This window comes from Octodon degus, unplaced genomic scaffold (assembly GCF_000260255.1).
Source record: "Octodon degus isolate 3935 unplaced genomic scaffold, OctDeg1.0 scaffold00024, whole genome shotgun sequence".
Lineage (NCBI taxonomy): Eukaryota > Metazoa > Chordata > Mammalia > Rodentia > Octodontidae > Octodon > Octodon degus.
The window spans coordinates 9,182,126-9,189,203 of record NW_004524600.1 but is presented as its reverse complement, the minus strand read 5'-3'; positions in this window follow the sequence as shown (position 1 = coordinate 9,189,203).

Below are 7,078 nucleotides of genomic sequence, written 5' to 3'. Positions count from 1 at the left end.
AAGGGGTATACAGATGAATGTCCATTTTGTATCTGTGTATTCAAAGTGGTTAGGATAGATATATAGTTACATTCTCTTAATGGAATGATTTGTTCTAATGGTGTTTGTAAATAGGATATCATGTCCACATCTTGTACAGCAATTAACCACTAGGAAGAATGTATGCAATGTGTTAATTATTGAAACTGTCCTACAAATTTGATTTGAAACTGTCTCATTGTTATTTGCTTCTCAATAAAACTATGGGATAAAAACACCCTCCAAAAAAATAAAATACCCCTAATTTCCTAGTACCTAACACAAAAAAAATTAAGATTCTATCCTATTTGCCTTTCCTTCATCATATTTGCATAACTGATGTCCCCAAGAAAGAAGAGAATGGCAGTATGCAGTCTTGTGTCAGTACAGAGCAATTCAGGAAGTGGCATTTCCATATTTAAACTCTTTTACAGCTTATGTTAAGTGCCCCCAAAATTCATATGTTGAATTTCTCAAATATGACCTAATTTGGAAATAGAGTTCTGGGAGTGGTAATTAGTTAAAGCTGGAACCCAAGTAAGACCGGGGGAGCTCAGGGGCACAAACACCTGCCTGGCAAGTGAACAGTCCCGAGTTCAATTCCCCATGCAAGAAACTGCACATATGACTGGGGTTCACAGCAAAAGATGCAATGTGCACAGATACTGACACGGGATGCATCATGGAAGATTGTGGCAAAGATCCAAATGATCTTTCTTCAAGGAGCACCAAGGACTTTCCAGAAACTACTAGAAGCCAGGCAATAGCTGTGGAGCAGACTGCTTCTCACGGCCCACAGAGGGAATTCTGCCTCTAGATGGAGAATTTTGCCCAAGTTTCCAATTTGTGTATCAAGATTGCAACATTAACTTTTACCTGAATCACTTTTACCTTGACCACCTCTCCTACAGATGTAGGACTTGCTAGAATCACAGTTAAAACTAAATTTCTCGTAAAGCCATGGTGTTATGTTGAGCTGTAGGGGACTCAGGTCAACAATTTCTGACATTGCCAGTGAAGTGGAAGACCCAATACTATTATGGGTTACTGGACTCTTTTAGAATATTTTGCTGAGTTTACACACCTATAATATTCAAATGACAGAACTTAACAAAAAAAGGGGATACAGATGAATGTCCATTTTGTATCTGTGTATTCAAAGTGGTTAGAATAGATATATAGTTACATTCTCTTAATGGAGTGATTTGTTCTAATGGTGTTTGTAAATAGGATATCATGTTCACATCTTGTACAGCAATTAACCACTATGAAGAATGTATGCAATGTGTTAATTATTTTTTTTGTTTTGTTTTTTGTTTTTTGGCGAAACCGGGGATTTAACTCAGGCCCTTGCACTTGCCAGGGAAGCACTTATTCCGCTGAGCCATCTCCCCAGCCCCCCTACTGTGTTAATTATTGAAACTGTCCTACCAATTTGAATTGAAACTATCTCATTGCTATTTGTTTATCAATAAAATTATGGAAAAAAAACTAAATTTCTCTCTAAGTTTGAGTGTGTGTGTGTGTGTGTGTGTGTGTGTGTGTGTGTCCATCCCATTGGTTCTGTCTCTCTGGAGAAACCTAATACATTCTTTCCATCTCCAATAACTGGATTGAAGCTCCATAACCTGCCATTCACAATTCTCCTTAGCTAACTCCAGGACCAGTATTTCTGAGGGCATTCACTGGCCTCTACAATTTAACAGCCAAAAATAGTCCATGCTTTTTCACTTCTATGATTAAATTTCATGGAATATTTATTTCCATTCAGTACACAAAACATTGTATTATGTTAAATTAGCAAGAAAAATTGTGAAACATAGTCATGGTCTTGTTTTGGTGCTTAATAACCAGACTGTTCATTACATGAAATTTAATCCCCTGCTTTAAAAAGTTGGTAAATAACATAAGCTCTTAAGATACCTTTCTTTTAAAATTTGCCTCAAAAGTAAAAAATATAAGAATCATCCATTCTTTTGGGTATTTATGGCTTCTTGACTCCTTTTTCAACCAACACCCTTGTGCTTCTCAGTCTATACAAACCCTTTTCATTCTCCTAGCATTCTCAAATCACACCTCCTTTTCTCATTACTTTATGTCAGAGTTTCTCGGCCTTGGCATCACTACTGACATTTAGGGTCAGATAATTTTCCACAGGTGCGAAGGCTATCCTCCACATGATGCAACACTTAGCGTGGTCCCTGGCTTCTTCCCACTAGGTACCAGGAATGCATCTTCTACTGTTCCCTCCCCTCCTCCTGTGACAACCAAAAATGTTTCCACAAATTCCCATGTAGACCCTGGTATTCAAGACAGCCCCTGTTGAGAAACACTTGCCTATATATCACCCAGAACTTCATGCTGGGATTATAGGCAGGGTCCCCACCATGTCCAGCTAAAATGTTTTTGAATCTGTTTTTTTTCTGAGTCTAATTATGACAAATACATATTATAATTTTGGATTATAATAAGGTCAAGGCTGCATTCTATGCTGCCAGGGAAAAACATTTATCATAGTTCATTTTGTGTTTTCTCACCTTGTTCTTTTACCAGGTGAACAGTAAGAAAGGCAGTATCAGAAAGTCAAGGAGATTTTAAAAATAGATTACTCATATTGTTCTTTGTTTGACTGAGAGAGAATTATTCAATACAGCCATTATGTTAATGTTTCCCAAAATCTGTTATGTATTAGAGAAGGGAAACAATTATAAAAGATAAATATGTTTTTGTTCTATTATTTCATTGGTTACATGTTAAAGAAAGTGAACTAAGTATGAAAATCTCTCTCAAGAGCTCCCTAATGAAATCCAGGGATTCACTCTTTCTCAATGAAGAATATACTTTATAATCAAATGAAGAAAAAGCAGTTCTTCAGAATGAACAACAGTACATACAATGCAGTGGGACCTGTTGACATGAAATACAGGCCATCTGTTCTAATACTCACATACTGTTGGCTGTTACACTCAGAATGTCACACTTAGAATGACTGAGGGGTGAAGTCAACTCTTGATTTTTCCACACTAATGGAGACGAATATAGCTGACCTATAAGGTCCCTGGTCTCCATCCATAAACTCAAGTGTGTGAGAAATATTTTTACCTTATTCAATCTAATTTATATGTCAAACTCTGAGGCAGGGCAGGGATAAATTTAGAATGCTCCACTATCACACCTTCTGGAAACTGTGCTATTTCTCAGAGGTTCTTTCTGACAAAAAAGCCCCTTAGCATGTCAGTAACATGAAGCATGGGAGAAGGAGTACAAATGGAAACCTGCAGGCTGAGCCTGTGCGCCTCGCAGCAGGCCTTGCGCTAAAGCCCTTGGCGTCTTCCTGAGGACTCACTCAGATCATCACATGGTGGTGCAATCATGTTTAGACTGGGGAGGGTGGGGGCATCAGTCCCAGGGAGCTTTGTTCTTAAATCCATCCAGCAGGAAACCTGGATGGGACAAGTGGACACCTCCTCTGAGAGTGTCCTGCAGTGGAACGGCCCCTGCCCTGAAATCAACTCATTCTTATTGCTCTAACACCCACCTCTAATCCTCTGTTTCCCTTCTCTCCTTCATAGTGAGTTTTTCCCTCTCCAGAAATTTAAAGCAACAATCATCCAGGATATTTCTCTCAAACAATCTGTCAGCATCCAGAGGTATGTGCTCAATTGCCCTAAAGGTATGAGCTTTCAGCAAGTGTCCTGGACTTTTATAGACTTTTTATGCTGTTGTATACTTTTCTGCTTAGTATCTTAGCACATCTTTTCCCTGAGAAGAAAGTGACTTTGATGTTTAAATGGTAGAATTAGTAAGTGGGAGGATAAGTAGATTTATATTTCTTTTTCTTTTCTTTCTTTCTTTCTTTTTTTTTTTTTCAGAACCAGGGACTGAACTCAGGCCCTTGCACTTGCCAGGGAAGCTCTTATTCTACTGAGCCATCTCTCTAGCCCTATATTGCTTGAAATTCTATGATTTTTCTTTTCTTTTCTTTTTTTTTTTTTTTGGCAGTACCGGGAATTGAATTCAGGATCTTGCACTTGCCAGGCAAGTGCTTATTCTACTGAGCTGTCTCCCCAGCCCGAAATACTATAATCAAACCATTATATGTACCTTAATTTTTACTTGATGATGGCTTAATATTTGATTATTTTAGGCTGATGTTCTGAAAACCCAAGTTAAACAGAATGACAAAAATATTATTTATTACTCAGCTTTTCTATCATTTCCTCCATGAACATCTCCATACATTTCTTTATAATTAAAAAAATACAATAGTATTACCAATGTGTACACAGAAATTGAGTCTATAGGAAATAAGTTAGACATCATATGGGCAATTTTAAGGAAAAGATGTTTAAAAAGTCCTGAAACCTCACAGTATTTATACCTCAGGAAGATGTAAGCATATGCTGTAAGAGGCCTAGACACTAATTTCATGCTCCCTGTATTTCTAAGCTTCTATGTTTTATCCCAGAGCAACACAAATTCAAATCCTAGATGGCAGTATGAAGACCGATTTTCTGTCTTCTGCCAGGTAGCTAGTTTCCACATGAAACAAGGATCTTGGGAACTAATTAATCCTGTTCGCTCCACCCCTGGAGTAGGATTTCTTCCAAATGACCTTATCAGAGAAGTCTCTTTGTCTGCAAGCAACAGAAATCAATTTTAGCTCATTTAAGATTAAAGAGAAAAAATGTTTCTCATAGTGTAAAATTCCAAGTTAGAATAATTTCAGATAAGCTTGATGAAGATTTCATTCTGAGGCGCTGCCTATGAGTGGCTCCTGACATGCCTAGGCTTTGACCTGAGGCAGCAGAGAGATGGCCAACTTGCCCATAGCTCAAACAAAGACCAAGGCAGTTAGTACCGGGTCTTGTGCAAACCCACTGTCATCATGAGACGTGAATCACATAGTGGTAACCTGGGGTAAGAGTCACCAAATTTTTTCCATAAAGAGTCAGATAGTAAACATTTTGGCTTTACAACTCCTGTAGTCTGTAATAACTACTTGACTCTGCCATTTTAGAGAAAAAAAAATAACAAGATATAAATTGATGCACTGGGCTATGTTACGATAAATACTGGATGCTAGGATTTGAGTATTATGCATGTTTTATGTACCATGTGATTTTTATCCTTCTGACTTTTTCTGATCATTTAAACAGGTAAAAACCATTCTTAGATCACAGACTTTGTACACATAGACAGCACTGTAGATTACCCATTACATTAGAAGTACACAGACTGAAAATGAACAAGTGGATTCTTTGAAGCAAAACTAGATGGTGAGTTCTGAACAACAACCAATACATATTTCCCCTAGCACCATCATGCTTCGTAATTGTAACCCCCAGGGGCTCGAAGATGTATTATCTGATGAATGCATAGAGCTCATTCGGAAGACAGAAGCATAACAAACAGTCCACACGAACTCCTCGGTGCTATGTACAACCCCTCACCACTCACCACTACAGTAGCCCAAGAGATAGAGCCATGTAACTGTCTCTCTTCTGTGACATCAGCAAAGCGAGCAGGTCAGATGGAGGGCTCTGCACTAGTTCCCCTACCAGCAGGTCCAAGCCATGATACAACTGCTGGTGCAACAGCGCCACTTTGGGGGCTGCTCTGGTGATGAATCAGCCTGAATATAGACCCTGAGGATCTCTGACATTTAAAGCACCATATGATGCCGGAAAAGAGATCCGCTGTCCCAGAATAAGAGCATTCCAAGATAACCGAAGCTGTCTGGGGAATCCTGAGGCTCACATTATTTGCCCTCCATTTTGGCTTCACCTAAAAAGGAAAGATTTTGAAAGACGCCTCTGCTTTGTGACATAATGTTCTAGTTCTTGTCCCGGAAGTTCCTATCTACTGCTGATCAGTTTTTCACTCCCTAATCCCCTTGATGCTAAATTGTTTCTTAAAATAAGCTACACAAAAATATCCTATAGGTGAGAGGATTTTAAAGCACCATACTACAGCTAAGGTTAAGATATAACCCAGGGGCCAGGGAGATGGCTTAGTGGAATAAGCGCTTCCCTGGCAAGCACAAGGGCCTGAGTTCAATTCCTGGTTCCACAAAAAAAAAAAAAAGTAACCCAGCATTCCCTACAGCTTGCATTAATCTGCTTTTTCATCACCCAAACAAAATGCCTCACAAGCACATCTTAAAAAGCAAAAAGGTTGTTTTGGCTTACTCATTCAAAGTTTTTATTCCTGAGTCAGCTGGCTCCACAGCAGAAATATGGCAGAAGGGCATGACAGAAAAAAGCTGCTACCCTTGTGACAGCCAGGAAGCAGAGACTGGAGAAAAAGAAGTGCTGGATACAGGACTTCGGAGCCACCCCAGCCACGACCTACTTCTTCCAACTGGGCCCCACGCCCGATAAACTAATGAATTAATTCATTGATGAGGTCAACATCCACATGATCCAATTACTTCTCTAGTCGTATCCTCTGAACACTGCTGTAATGGAGATAAAGCCCTCAACATATGAGGCTTCAGGACACACTTGGTATTTAAGCCATAATAACCCTTGCATCGTTACCTACATCCAAAAAAAAAAAAGAAAAAAACCTGAATCCTATTTGCTTTTTCACAAGCAGTCTTGATGCCTTTGTCCAACAAATCCCTTCTTCTTGCAAAGCTTTCTTCCTGAATCTCTTAGCATTTTCGTTCCATCTTCTACCGCTAATCTCTGTTCAAGATAACAAACCTTCCCTGAAGATGAAAGACGGCCACCTGTTCTCTCCAGAGCATTTCCCCCCACTTACTATTACAGTGTTTATCACATCGTATTACACTGCTTCCACCAAGTCTGAGAGACCATCAATTTTGAAACACACTATTCATTTATAAAACACTAACAAACAATAAAAGCTGCCAATAAAATGATAACAAAGCCATATTGCTTAGAATTTTGACTTTGCACATATTGAAAGAGTTCTTTTAGTGTAATTGTAGAACATGTCTAAGAACTCAGAGTTCTGTTGCCATTTCTTATTTAACCAATTGATAGTCTCAATTTTTCTTTCATCAAATCACATGTCTCAGGAAGATAAGAAG